Source organism: Pinus tabuliformis, chromosome Q (genome assembly GCF_031772625.1).
Source record: "Pinus tabuliformis cultivar Carrire ecotype Pingquan chromosome Q, CPIR1, whole genome shotgun sequence".
Lineage (NCBI taxonomy): Eukaryota > Viridiplantae > Streptophyta > Pinopsida > Pinales > Pinaceae > Pinus > Pinus tabuliformis.
Genome location: NC_142296.1, coordinates 32,823,207 through 32,839,163, shown reverse-complemented (window position 1 = coordinate 32,839,163; position 15,957 = coordinate 32,823,207). Strand labels below are relative to the sequence as shown.

The following is a 15,957-nucleotide window of genomic DNA, read 5'->3' as shown; positions in this document are numbered from 1 at the left end:
TGATCTTGTTTGCCCCAGTGCCCCATCTAACCTGATGATTTATCGAAAACCAGAGATACAGTTTTACTCTCATTTTGTTAGTTCCTAAGCTAACATGATGATGGGCCTTATGGTATCAATCCCACTGGCCTTATGGCATCTCATGTGCCATTGCCTTTGTTTACCCCCCTCGGAACATTTTGAATAGAGACTCAACTCATAACAGCTTGAAAATGACCAAATCAACTGAGCTCCCCATGAATGACCAGAGCTACATGGTTGATTGCTCTTGACACCCTCCATATTTGGTGCTGTACACCAGCCCACCCATCACCACTATGATTGGCCTCATCACCTGCTACAAGCGCAAGCAAGTCACTTATACCAGGAAACGCTGTTGTCCCATACTTGTTGATTTTAGACGGCCCATATACCTGCATGCGAGCCAAACATATGTGCAACTCTGTTTTAATAACCTTGCATTTAAGAAACATCACAAACACAGCAATCATATATTTTGAACATATGTCCTTTACCAAGTGCTTATACCAAGGCGAACCAGGCAGCCCATCTGCGTCTGTAAATGCACGCTCTGCCATTACAAGATGGTCATTCAAGCTCCTCAGCTCTGCACTTTCATCCTCAAGAGCCTCCAGTTCCTGAATTTAGAGCATTATAAAGTTGTACCTAATCAATTACCATCCAAAAATTTAAAGGCCTTTATATCTCTTGCAGGGGTTTTGAAGAAGAAACCAAACCTGTGCTTTTTTCTTAATCTGCAACGCAGCTTTTCTGAGCTCAGCAATGGACTTATGCAATGGATTTGTAGACACGAAGCAAGGTGCATCGGCAGAGCTTAACTGTGATTCTAATGTATCCACATACAACTGTCTGAATTACAGGCCAAATATGTCAAAGAATTTTCAATGGATTTTCAAAATTTGCATCTTCTGATACTAATTTGCCAAGTATAAGCAGTTGATTTATAGCATATGGTATCAATTAGAATTAGACTGAACAAAACTTCCTACTATCAATTAGAAAAGAGTTAACAAACACTTTGCTGCCATTTATGTTCAGAACAGCAGATGAATTTATGTTAGGTTTAGATTTTATTTATTTAAAATGAAAAACTTAACATGAATTTTTGCTGGTTTTTTAATATATTTGTTTATAAAAAAGACAAAGTCTTCATTTAAACTAATCCAACATCTTTCCTACCTGCAGATTGTCGGCATACGTTGTATAGTTGAAAGGGAGAACCTTTGCATCCGCTAGCTTGAGCGCTGTTAGACCCCACATTGCTCCCACTGGACAATAGGTAGAAAATCAAATGTTTGATTATAATCATTAAATTTAACTCTCCGACCATCTTCAAAGGGGCCAGGGATGTCTGCCATGAACAAATTGCACAGATACTAAGACTTTACAGGTTGTGCTGTGGGATGTATGTTACTGCAACCTGTAAGCCTTTGGATCCACACAACTTGTGCATGGCTGATATTCCTTGCCAGAGGGCAATGTATGGAACGTTGACAATGTACTTACGTGCAACATGCCTATGAAAATGCGGGTTGCCATATTTTGCCATCCACATGTAATCATCATACAAAGAATGATATGCCGGAAAGTTTATCATCAATACATTGTAGAAATAAGTACAATAACTTGTTGATCTCTCTATTTGTATTTAATTTCAATTTCCTGTATTCTATGACTGTGATTTCTTTACCTTCTCCAAAGGTGAAGTCAGTGCCTGGAATTCCGGCATGCTGCACAAATGGGGCATAATCGGATCCCCCTCCACCTAACCTTTTAATCTGAGATGGAAATTTAGTAAGCTCTTTACAGCAATACCCAATTTTTATTGGCAATTTACCGCAATACCCGATTTTTATGGGCAAATATTAAGCACCATGCAGTCAAATCCGATGAGAATAATGTGATATTCAATTTGACCAGATGAAAAGAGAGTAAACCAAAACTAATCATTGACTTACTGTGTGGTACTTAATATTTGCCAAATTTCCTTCTGATAGGGAATCAGATTAATCATATTGATTTAAAACCAATGAGATGTAATCTTACTTATCCTTATCGTTAATTGAAGCATAAAGTCATGAAACAAAACATGAGGACTTACAGAACGATGGGAATCTTGGGTGGAAGAAGCCAAGATTAATCAGAATCAGATTAATCATATTAATTTAAAACCAGTGAGATGTAATCTTACTTATCATATCATTAATTGAAGGATAAGGTAATGAAACAAAACATGAACACTTACAGGAGGACGGGAATCTTGGCTGGAAGAAGCCCATGATTCATAGATTGTCTTTCCAGGATTGTCTGGATCTTCCACCTTTGCAAATCAGAGTATAATAATCAATTCAAAGTATAACGATCAGTATTTTACTGACAGTGGAAAGTAGAATAGACCCACTTGAATAAAATATCCAACTGACCTCTTTAGCTATATCCTGAATAAAATCGTCAAGTTGGGGTGTTGATTGAAGTTTAAACCCCGGGCCCTTGACAGCCTCATCAACATTGAGATATGCCACGGCTGATGAGAACAGTAAATCATAGTTCTGCTCCACCCATTCCGTGGATCCAATCTGCAATTTTTATTGGTTGATAAATAGCATATATCTCAGAAAAGTAGTAAAATTTTCAGAACTTTTTTGGATTAATCTGGAGATAGTAAAATTTTCAGAACTTTTTTGGATTAATCTGGAGATAGTAAAATTTTCAGAACTTTTTGGATTAATCTGGATATATATATATATATTTCAAAGTGAACTTTGTGGGGAATTTAAAAGAGTAAAGGGAACAGGACACCTACAGCTAATCCATAATTAAACAAATATTTAGTAGTAGTAATATTACTATTACTAGAGACTAGTTAAACTTACCCATCGATATAGACTCTTCTCTTGGTACAATGAGTAGCTATAATTATATTTTTGGAATCCCAAATGGATATCCTTGACACATACCTCCTCTATCTTAATCTAAACTACCATATTTATTCATGGATGAGATAACCGTAAAAAACAGAGCCCCAGAACATAATTGGGATGAAATACTGATTGCCAGAACATCATATTCCTCCACTCTTCATAAAGTAAATACAAGTTCTTACCAATGCGTATTCCCCTGCATCCAGTTACACAATAGTATACTTCTCTTTGGCTGCCAACCCTGTTTTAGCAACTTCCCTAGAGTGGTTAACTTGGATATCTTTACGAATAGAAATAGGTTAGAAAAAAAGGGGGATTAAGCTAGCAATGATTCAGACTTCCAGAAGGGTTGCAGTTCCGCTATTCGGGTCACAGGCACCAAAAGTCCATGCATCGCGGTGGTTACCCAGCAAAACATACCTGCTTATCACCAAAGATATCTTTTTCTTATATCAATAGCTACAGTATTTCAAGCTGTAATATATTTAGTGAAGACTTGCAACAGGAGTTAGATGATATTAACCATTGTTTCAGCGTTAAAATACGCTCCATGAATGGACATGCATTGATACACTCATGAAGTTAAAGTCCCAGAAGGTGATCCATACCTGTTAGGCTCCTCCGAACCTTTTATGAGTCCAAATACATCTCGAATTGGGGCAATGTTATGATTGACTGAAATTACAATCAAACATCAATATGTAAGGATCTCTGCCTTGTATCAGAACTACAAAAGATATTCAGATTAATTGCAACAAACATTACATGAGAGGAAAGACAGCTGTTATACAGTGTGAATTTGATCTAAAATCACCAGAATGTAAGGTTTCCATTAAAGAAAAATAAGTATAGATTTCATAGCTTCTCACCCAAATATAAAATGTACTGTAAGGAGAGTGCTAAACACCATGCTTCTAACTGGTTATGAAATATGCACATATCACTACATATGTCCTAAACTAATGGTTCCGTTGAGGGGGCCTAAGTTCTAAATCTTGTTTGGAGAAGGCAGTCTCATGGAAGCAAATAGCCGAGCCTTTCATGAGTAATGGAATTTATATCTCATGAAAATTCTAATCTCCTCCTACTTCGGAGATTCTGATAATCTCACTGTCTTTTCTCTTATTCCGGTCATCGAATTTTGCTGGCCTTGTGCGGTTTTCTGCTTCTTCATATCGCCAAAGTAATGTCTTTTGCAGCCTTGCTACTCCGAAATCTTTCTCAGAAGACACTTTTCAGAATAATACGAAGCCCCTCTGTATAAGCATAGCCTAATATTATGCTTTGTGTGTAACAGAAAGCTAACTATCCACACCAGTTTTTAGAAAAATAGGAAGCTCCTCAATGAAACTATAGCGTAATAGTGTACTTTCAGTGTTACAGGACGCTAGCTATCCACACCTTTAAATTAGATGAATTGTTAAAAGAAATGATGAAAGGGGCATATAAGTCAGTGATAGAGTAAGAGCAAGTACTATGTTTAATTCTTAGTTTATCCACTTTTCAACATGGTATTGATTTCAATAGGCTCCTCCAGGATGTTAGCAGTTCTCAGCAAGGGCGTTGGAAATCATGGAAAAATTGACAGAAACATACTTATTTTCCTGTATCTTCCTGGGGATCATACATTTTAATCTTACCGCTGTATAATGAACTAGAAGGATCCAACGCATACAAGTTACCATCCACCACAACGCTTAATTTTGTCCCTGCCTGCCTTGCAGGCCAACCATCTCCCATACCGTTTGGCATCTCCAGCCAAGAATCAGTAGCAGGATCATGTAAGGACCTTTGACGCTTTGAATCATGTAAGGTCTCAACCAATGATTTAAAGTTTGTGCTGGTTCCGTTACACTGCCCACTCAATCCGCTGGTTGAAATTCAATCTTTATTTCCTTCAACGGCCATAACGCTCCACCTTCACCTCGACACCTTCACCTCGATCTCTGACATGTTTCTGCAGTTGCCGAAGATGAGAGAGAAACAATGGTGCATTGAGTATGGCAAGCGCTGGGTAGTTTGATCCAACGGTAGCCATTATTCGAATCGTCTAACATCAAATCAGACGGACGATAACGATGACAGCAAAGACCAGAGGAAAGTTCATCCCAGAGGGAACGCCTTACGGCGTAATTAAAATGTATTTTATTCCATATCAATAAGAGGTTGTTTGTCATACAAAATGAGATTGTTATTGGTAACCCCTTGTCTTTCAACTGGAACAATATGTCCATTACATTAAACAAAATGTTTGATTTTCACAGACATTTATTTCAAAAATACAACATGTTGCATTGATACCCAAATAGATCATCATTCTTCATTAGAATTGTTGTCAGTGCTCAAGATACTTCCATGACTTGGATTATTTGGAGAAATGTTTTGTTGATTGCATCGATTGTTTTCGTCTTCTTCGAGTTCCATCTGCAAACATAAAAATAAAGTGTAATGAGTGTATCTACATTGGTGAGAATAATGAAAAATGAAATAAATAATATACATCGATGTAAATTGAATAGCAGTGTACCGTAGCAAGAAGTCAATCAAACTGTGCACATGGTTTCAAAACCAAGTCTCATGCATTATTGCAACAAGTCTTTTGCTAGCGTAGTTTCATACTTTGTTTCCTGCATGCTTTAAACCCAATTATAAATCATATATTTAATATAAAGGATTTTTTTGTTCTATTAATTATAAACTTAGAAAAGTAAAACAACATGGATACATGCAAATTCCACAGTTAATTTTTCATATGCCAACATATACTCACAATCCTTATTTAACGCAATGTAAATCAGTTCTTCTTATGGCTCTCCTTTGTATGTTAGCACCTATTTGAAGACATTCAAGGATGGTTGTTGTAAAACAACTTAAAATATACAAAAATAAAACCTTGAGTTGCTATAATGAAATATTAACAATTACTCACAAACTTTGAAATCAACCATTTTATTCCTTGTCGTCTTGTTTTATGTGTTGAATGAGTTCCATTTTGTTTTCTTTTCTGTAATGAAATACTTGAAAATTTATATTTAATGCTAAATTATTTTTTTATATGTACAAATTCAATCATGATTACATACATTTGAAGCATGTTCTTATTGAGATGGCTCCTCCTATGATGCAATTATGTCCATTTCCTTGACCGTATCCTTGTACAGTTTTATGGACATTCCTACTGACATGTTTTGCATATCAGCTCGTCGATCATTTGGGATTTTCATAATCTTCCTACAAAAAAAATAAAAAAATAAAAATAAAACAAACAAACAAAAGAAAAAGTAATAAACTATATTTATATTGATGTATGAAAACTAAATATAACAAAATCAATATTAAGAATTGAATGTTTTGTAGTAATATATACATATAATTCTAGAAAAGTATTTTAATGAGGAATATTACCTTTTGAATGATTCTTTTTTGTTGTTATATGTTTTTTCTATTACAAGTATGGTATGTCTCATTGACCATTGCTCTGGAAACGCTTTCTGTAGTTTAGATGTAATTTGCTTCTTAGAATCGTTAGATTGAGTTTTGTATTGTAAGTGGAAAGTACGTTTATATGTTCGTTTCACTAGATCCCTCATAGTTTTGTAAAAAAAAAACTCCCTTTCATTAACTTCCAACACCACTCCATGTGAGCTAAGGACCAATCCATCGTCATTTACATGTTCTATAATTTTTCTTTTCTTATAACGACATTGATTTATTTATTTGTTGTTGCTCCCTATAGAACATTAAACATATATGAATTAACAAATTATTTCAAACATGCTATCTAATATTATTAAGTATATTAATAAAAGTCAAAAACAAAAAAAAAAACAAAACAAAACAAAACTCATATTGAATAGTATTTTTTCATTCACGTGATTCATCCTTTTGTAATTTTCTATGAGGCTTTTACATTCTTCTACACTTAAATTAGAAATAATCTCATAGACCTTCTTCATTTTGTGGCTCTGCATAACACACACCAACCAATACATATTAATTAAACTTACATATATTTCAAACATATTAATTTTGTAAAGAATTTACAAAGAACTTGTCTTCTCTGCTTTTTTTGATCTACTATCATTGTGTCGGTCAGTATTTTTGTAACTTGACACATCCTGAGACATTTTTTATCAATATACAACCTGTACCTTTAATTACAAAAGCCATTAAATATATTTTACAAATAAATCAAATAATTTTAAGCCAAAAAAGGCTCTAGTAACCGATGCGCTTATCTATAAACACATCGGTGTGTTTATCCCATTAAACACACCAAACATTTAATTGTTCAAAAAACGTCATGGAAAATTATTATTTTTTAAATAATTTTATATTATGGCGATGCAATTTGTAAGACTAAACACACCGCAATGATTTAACGATGTTATTTGGAAGAGGTGTGTTGGTGTGTTATATTCCACCAAATGCAACGATGAACAGGCTAGACAAAATCGACATTGTTATAATGTATCGATGCGTTGTATCACACAGGGCGCACTGATGCATTATATTATAGAGGTAGCACCGCAAAACATATAACCAATTTAAAAAAAAAAAAAAAAAAACAGAGAGGGTCGACATGGTTTAAATCTAATTCAATAAGTGATTCTCCTACTTTACATGTCAAGTTCCCTATATATAGTAAGTACACAAACACATTAAGTCTAAAATGCCTAAAATGAATAACCCAAATTATGAAGTGGTAGAGGAAGTTAAACCCTAAGGTGAAATTTTGCAAGAAGAAGCAAGGGATTGAGATAAGTATTGAATTTTTATTTTATGTTTCTTCTGAATTTTAATTAAATTTAAATAGGAACAAAGATTGTAAATTGTTTTACTAGTAAAATCTATAGTAAATTTTTCATTATACAGGTTTTTTTTTTTGAATTGTGAATAAATCTAACAGAAATTGTAAAAAAAAACAATAAAATTTAAAATTTTTGCTATCTAAGGTTTTGAGTGAATCACCATACCTTCAAAATTCTGATCTTTCTGCGGTTCCAATATATTTTACTACTTCACAGTGCTCCTAGTATGTCTTTCTTGCAAATGATCCCTCTTTTAATAAAACCCTAACAAAAATTGTAAATTTTTTTATTAGTAAAATAAACAATAAATTTAAAATTTTTACTATGCAAGGTTTTTAGTGAATCACCATACCATTGAGCTTTTGATCTTTTGAATAGTTTTGTTGCTCCAAAGTATTATGTTGCTACATAGTGTTCCTAATATGTCTCTCTTGCAAATCACTCACTTGAAATTTTGGATAAAATAATGAAATAGTGAATTAACTTTTTACTATTTAAGACTTTATGAAATTAGATTTTGAAAATAAATTGTCACTCATTTTTGAATTTAAAAAAATATATGTGTGTGTGTGTGTGTGTGTGTGTGTGCCCCACATTGTTTTGTTTGATAGTCAAGTGCACCGATGAGTTTAGGAAAATTGTTTCGTTTGATAGTCAAGTGCACCGATGAGTTTAGGAAAAACACACTGAGCCAAATTTTACAACGCACCGACATGATACAATTTTTTATTATTTTCTTTGAAATCTCAAAATGGTGCAATTAATTTTTTAATGCAACGGTGCAGTTTCTATTTAAAAGTATCGGTGCTCTAATTTTTATAAGAGCACCGAGTTGGTTGAATTCGTTTTTATTTTCTAAAATCTAGAAACAAGTGCGTAACTTTGTTGTTTTTTTTAACGCGTTGGTGCGTTTTTGTACAAGAGCATCGATATGATAACATATTTTTTTTCCAAAATGTCGGAAACTTGTGCGGGTATTATTTGAACGCCCCGGTGTCAGTGTTTTTAAACGCATATGTGCATTTCGTTCTAATAGCACACCAATAGGGTTTAAAATCTATGAATTACAGTGGTTTATAGCATACATTGTAAAAACACCGACTTGGTTGAACTTGTTTTTAGCTTTTAATATTTAGAAACATGGGCGTACCGATGTTGTTTTTTTTAACACATCTATGCATTTTTGTACAAGAGCACCGGTATGATAACATTTTTTTTCAAAATGTTGAAAATCGGTGCAGGTATAATTTAAACGCCCTAATGTTGGTATTATTTAAACGCATCTGTGCACTTTGTTCTGATAAGCGCACCAGTCTGGTTCAAAAACTATCTGAAATTTTATTTTCACATCAAATGACACATTAATCTCAAATTATCATTTATGATGCATCCATGTGAATTAAAGTAGTTCATAATATACTTTTTCCGCTTAAAGTCAACTTATTCTTGAAAAATAGTTTAAAAACTATATTGAAATTCAGATTGTGGTTATATGGTTCTCGATATTAATTTTAGATATGCACACAAAATTTTATTTCTGATTTTTCTCAAATGCAGGGACAAAATATCAATAATATCAAATGGCAAATTCTTCAAATTCCAGCTCGTTCCATATTGTTGATCAAAGTCCTTCATGAAGTTCTCCCTTTCCATATCCAATAAGTTCAGATTTTATTTATATTTTGATTATCTAATTGATTTTATTTTTCTAATCCATGTCAATTTGAATAAAATTGTATCCAAATTTGCAGGATCCTGATTCATAATCCAGTTCAGATGCAGAAAATATTCCTCGATTTCAAAAACGTCGGAAGCACTTATCACGAGTAGCATATCACAAGCAGTTGGCAGATGAAAATGAACAACCTCTTCACCCTACCAATTGGAACATGGCATCTTCCAGTCACAATCCTGGATCAACAATGGTAATAGTTATTTGGTATAATGTAATTTCAACAAACTAATTGCATTAACATGCTTACTAATATCATTGATATTTTACTATTGACGTTCAATATTTTTTGAAATTAGGATTCTAGTGATGATGAGCGACCCACCTACAATCTTCCAGTGCACCCCACTACAATTTCAACTTGGGAGAAGGTTGTATTAAGAGCAAGACTCAGAGAGGAAGCATACAAAGAATGGTTGAATCAACCACCTATTCAATTCCCACTATGTATAGATTCGCCAATAAGGAATGACTACAACAATAGTAGTTCTTCATCACAAGTTGGCAATGGAGGCAATCAAATAAAGGTTGGTATGGATGATTACTTACAAGATACGACTACCATGGAGACAATGTTGTTAGATACATTTCATAACGATGAGTTAAGGGATGATGCGCATATCACTGATACCTTATTCGAAAGCTTGAAATCTACTTCCACCAACCCTCTCTTTGGACTTGGAAGCAAGTCAAAGTCTACTTAGTTGGGGACAACGATGTTGTTGTACAACTTGAAATAAAATGTTAGGTCCCTATACTACTAGTGTAACCCCTTATTGTTATTAGTGCAGCCCCCTTATTATATTCTTGTTCCCATGTAGTCCCCACATTGTTACTATTGTGCCTCATAGAAGCCCACTATTGTTATCGTTGTGCCCTTACGTTATTATTGTTATGTCGGCTCTGATTATATTATGACCCCTTAGACTCCTATATATAGAAAGGAGGTATTGTCATTTGTATCATCCAAGAATTGTTCATTTGTGTAATGTAAAGGAGGTTTCCCCCTTGAAGAGGTTGATTTCTAAGGCGTTGATCTATCTTTTCTATCTTTTTGTGAGCTGGTTTCATAACATTTGGTATCAGAGCTTTGGATTATAGGGTTTCGCTGCTCCAAATAGGTCTTCGTGGAATTTTCGCTATAAGTTTCTTTCTGCGACGTTTCAGAAGATAAAAAAAAAACCATTTGAGACTAAATCGTTCTGAACCTCAGGTCCGAATTTCAGATCTTGTCTCGCTATATTTTCGAGGATGTGATCTGAGGAAGTTAAGGTTTTTGCAAGTTCCAAAATTCCATCTCAGACAGGTCATCGTGGAATTTTCGCTATAATTTACTTTCTACGAAGTTTTAGATTCTGCAATTAAAACCCATTTGAGTCGCAATATTGGTGAAGCTTGGGCTCAAATTTTAGATTTTTCTTCGCTATATTTTAGAAGATACAGTCCAAGACATTTAGGGTTTCTGCAGGCCCCTGAATTACATCCCAAATAGGTGACCTTGGGAAAATCATCATAACTCTCTCTATAAGCATCTGATTCAAATTTCGTAAAAAGTGATAGAAATAAGACAGACTATAGTTTGTTGGGTATCAGTTTTAGAACCTAAGATCGAAACAATGACCCATGGCACATCGTACGAGTTCTCTCTACTGAACAAGTCTATAATTAGGTCATCGCGGGAGATTGGTCATAACTCTTTCTTCGGGAATCCAATTGTGATCAGACTTATGGGGTTAGAAAGAGGACTCAAAGAGCTATCACGGGCCGATATTTTAGAACTTAAAGATTTGAAATTGCAGAGTTACAGTCGTTTCAAGATCGAGCTCCTAAAATCAAGAAAAAACAATATGAGGAAGTTTGATGGCAAAGATCCGGTAAATTGGATACTACAGATGGAGCAATATTTTGATCTACATGAGGTGCAACTGTTACAAAAGGTATGTATTGCATCTTTATATTTAGAACCAAATCAATTTTTATGGTATAAATGGCTTTGTTCTCATAAACCACTTATCACGTGGTCAATTTTCACGGAGGAAATGATAGCACATGATGAGGATACAAAGGGCAACACATTCTTTAGCCAATTGATAAATCTCAAACAAAAGGGTTCAATGGCAGAGCACATTGAGGACTTTCAAAAATTGAATATAAGGGTAAATGATATTCCAAAGAAGTAGAGGATTGATGTCTTCATAGGGACTTTAAAAGATAACATCCAACATGAGGTTTGCCTTTCGGAACCTAATTCATTGGAGAAGGCATACAGGTTGGCAAGAAAAGTGGAAAGCAAAATTATGGCAACAAGGAAGTCTACCCCTCACAACTATAAAGATGGAAGTGTTGTTTCTCCTAGCCTTCCACAACCTACAAGGTTGACACCACAACAATTGGAAGAAAAAAAAAAAAGAAAAACGGATTTGTTACAATTGTGATAGCAAATACATTAAAGGTCATAAGTGTGCTAAGAAGAAAATATTTACATAGATTGTGAAGAGGAGGAAGAAAAGGATCAAGAAACGTCAAAAGAAGAGGATATACACCGGGAACCAACCCTAGAGAAAGAACAAATGAATCCGACCATATCTTGTACTGCATTGGCAGGAATTACCACTCCTCAAACTCTCAAGATAGAAGGACATATCAAGAAGAAGAAGTTTCAAGCAGTGAAATATCAGGAAGAAAAGGATCAAGAAACGTCAAAATAAAAGGATACTCACTAGGAACCAACCCCAGAGAAAGAGGAAATGAATTCAACCATATTTTGTAATGCATTGGCCGAAATTACCACTCCTCAAACTATAAATATAGAAGGACATATCAAGAAGAAAAAGGTAATAGTGTTGATTGATTCAAGTAGTACCCATAATTTTATTCATTGTAAGATAGCCAAGGAATTGAATTGCTTCCTATATCCAGCACCAAAGTGTCAAGTGACGGTTGCAAGTGGAGGAACCATAAATTGCTCTATAAAGTGCCATAATATCAAGCTATCCATGGGAGAACATGTATTGAATAGCCCAATGTTTTCCATTCCAATGGGTGGTGTTGATGTTGTATTAGGAGTCCAATGGATACAATCCTTGGGTACAATAGCTTTTAATTTTCAAGAACTTTTCATGAAATTTTTTTCAGAAGGAAAGGAAATTGAATTAAAGGGTATCTCACGGAAACAAGAAAGATAATCAGCTCTAACGGAATGACAAAACTTCTAAAGAAAGAACAACGAGGCATAACTGCACAATTATGTTCACTAGAGGTTCCCACGTCGAAATTATCTATTTCTTCAGATCTGTGAAAAGTCTTGGACAATAATTCCAAGGTATTTGAGACTCCCAAAGGCCTCCCACCTATTCATGATCATGATTATGCTATTCATTTGATTCCAAGAAGTGTTCCTCCAAACATCAGACCTTACCTAATGGGAAGACACTTAAAGGTAAAAACGGATCATGATAGTCTTTAATACTTTTTATAACAAAGATTATCTTTAGAAGAACAACAAAAATGGATCACAAAGATGTTGGGTTATGACTTTAAATCATCTACAAAAAAGGGGAGAAAAATGGTGTTGCAAATGCACTCTCAATAAAGGATGAGGATTTGGAAGAATTTTTTGTGCCATTTCTATTATCCAACTAGATAGGATAAACGAAGCAAAGGATGAATAGAATAATGATGAATAAGTGTGGGCACTCATTCAAAAGTTGGAGAAGATCCCAGTTCAAAAAATATTTCTAGAACTTGACGAAGAAAAAATCATATTGCAACCCGAAGCAGTCACAGAAACAAGAAATCAATAGCTACGAAATTGATCAATTTCAAAGTATCTCATAAAGTGGAAGAACTTACCCACTAAAGATTCCACATGGGAGGAAGAGAATTTTATACAGAAGCATCCAGAACAACTCAAGCGTTTAGGACAACACTTTTTGAAGGAGAGGGGAATGTTAGGTCCCTATACTACTAGTGTAAGTCCTTATTGTTATTAGTGCAACCCCCTTATTATATTGTTGTGCCCATGTAGTCCCCATATTATTGTGCCCCATAGAAGCCCACTATTGTTATTGTTGTGCCCTTACATTATTATTGTTATGTCGGCTTTGATTATATTATGACCCCTTAGACTCCTATATATAGAAAGAAGGTATTGTCATTTGTATCATCCAAGAATTGTTCATTTGTGTAATGTAAAGGAGGTTTCCCCCTCGAAGAGGCTGATTTCTAAGGCGTTGATCTATCTTTTCTATCTTTCTGTGAGCTGGTTTCATAAAATAAAAGTTTGGCATGTCGAATGCATGTTTCTCGGCAATATTGAGGTAATTTAGCTACATGATCAATCAAGTTCCTTATATTTTGTCACACAATCAAAATTAAAAATGGTTGATTTTATGAATGTTAAATATTGACATTGTACAATTATATTCCCCACCAACTGTAGGTTATTCAAAGATAAGGTTCTTCCGAGTGATAATGTCTTTTTGGGTAGCTACGAAGAGGAAAAGCAGTTGTTGAAAATGTTGGGTGTTGAGTACATATCATATCATGCATGCATGAATGATTGTATTCTATATAGAGGAGAATATGTAAACAAAGAGATATGTTTGAAATGTGGGCATGACAGGTACCATAATTCAAAAAAAATGGGTAAATCGCATGGTCCTCCTCATAAGATATTGAGGCACAAGCCTATAATCATAAGTATTTAAAGACTCTTTCATTGCAAATAATTAGTTATGGTGCAGGGATGGCATGCCTCACATAAAAGTGAGTGAGGAGTTATGTGAATGCCAACAAATTCAATAGTCATGAAGCATATAGAGGATACATGGCTTGAAAAATTCAAGGATTAAGTATGAAGTCTACAACTCATCATAGCCATGAATGGTGTCAACCCATATTCCCTCCAAAACACCAACTATTTTGTTTGGCCTATAGTAGTGATCAATATCAATATCCCTCCATGGTTGTCCATGAAGAATGAACATCTTATGTTGGTTCTCATAGTCTCTAGTAGAAGGCAAGTGAAGAATATGGATGTCTACTTACAACCATTGGTAGATGATTGAAGAAATTATGGGAAGGGATACATGTTTACGATGTATCGAGCCATTGCAATAGAGAGGAGTTTTACATTGTATGGCATATGTGCTTACACCATACATGATTATCTAGGGTTAGGAGTTTTCTCTGGTAAATTAATTTTTTATTGATTTGTTTATATACATAACAATATTATTTCGCATATTAATTTAATTCACTGCAATTATTCATATCTTCATGGTCACTAACATGTCGGCATGTATACAAAAATTTTGCAGCTCTTGTAAAAAAAGGGTATAATGGACGTAAACATTGTGGACCTTCTCTGAGGGCTAGGTGGTTTGAACACTTACAAAAGTGATCCGAATTTAAACAGGAACGCAAGAAATTACAGATATAACCATAAATACAAAGATGCAGTAGAATAGCTCTTCATTTCATTAATATCAAATACTAAAATATGCTTACAAACACAATGGAAATAAGACTAGCTCGGGCGATGGTAGCTTATCTCTGAGAAGAGACGTGGCGGCTACATGCCTCTGAATTGTGTTACAATTAGGCTTGAGGGCCTATTTATTATTGAGAAGCAATGGAAAACCCTAAACATCCAAAAACCTAACCCTAGGAGATGAAACACCAAACTATGGGCCTCGTTGGGGTAAATTAGTACTTCAACTTACCGATGTCGTAACTTTGGCATATGATCTCCATTTTCTACATATGATACATCATTAGAAATATTTATTTGAGGAATACAATTGATGACATTGAATACCAAGTTATAAAAAACTTATTTGTCACTGGTGATTTTCCCAAAAAAACGTCGTTTAGGGCCTCAAAACAGCTCCGGAAGTTCAGGACTCGAATAACTTCCAAAATAGTAAATTGTGCTACAATTAAGGAAAAACTGAAAGAAACAATGGTGGGGGTCCAAGTGGAATAGGCGAGTGGCCACCAATATCCACCTGGATCATTCCTCCCCCCTTAGGAAGAAATGGTCCCCATTGTGTTGAGTTCCTCCATGAGATGATGAAACTTCTGTTGAACTTGGTCCTGGTAAGCCACTTGCCCTGTTGAAGGAGTTGGCTTGCTTTGACAACTCGATATCATTGGATTCTTTGTTGTCAATTGTTCTTGATCTGTGTGTCCATGATCTGATCAGTTATGGCTTGTTCCATGCAGTCTGGATTTAACTATGTAGATGTGAGTTGTTCTGTAATGTCTAATGTGTCTAGCAATGGTGGGAAGTATGGTTGAAGATAGTCCACATTGAACACTAGGTGCAGGCCAAGGAATGGGGGAATGTTGAGCTCAAATGCATTGTCTCCCGTAGCCTTGGTAATGGTGCATCTTGGAGGTGAAAATATGAAACTTATTGACCCTCCAAGAGCGTCTGGTATGTGTGACCGAATTCTGGGTCGCTTTT

At 34.8% G+C, this 15,957-nt stretch overlaps 1 pseudogene; it reads right to left on the bottom strand.

The window, feature by feature from the left end:
• Positions 1 to 206: 206 nt before the first annotated feature.
• LOC149218132 (putative glutamate carboxypeptidase LAMP1) overlaps positions 207 to 15,957 on the bottom strand; it is a 33,944-nt pseudogene continuing 18,193 nt past the window's right edge.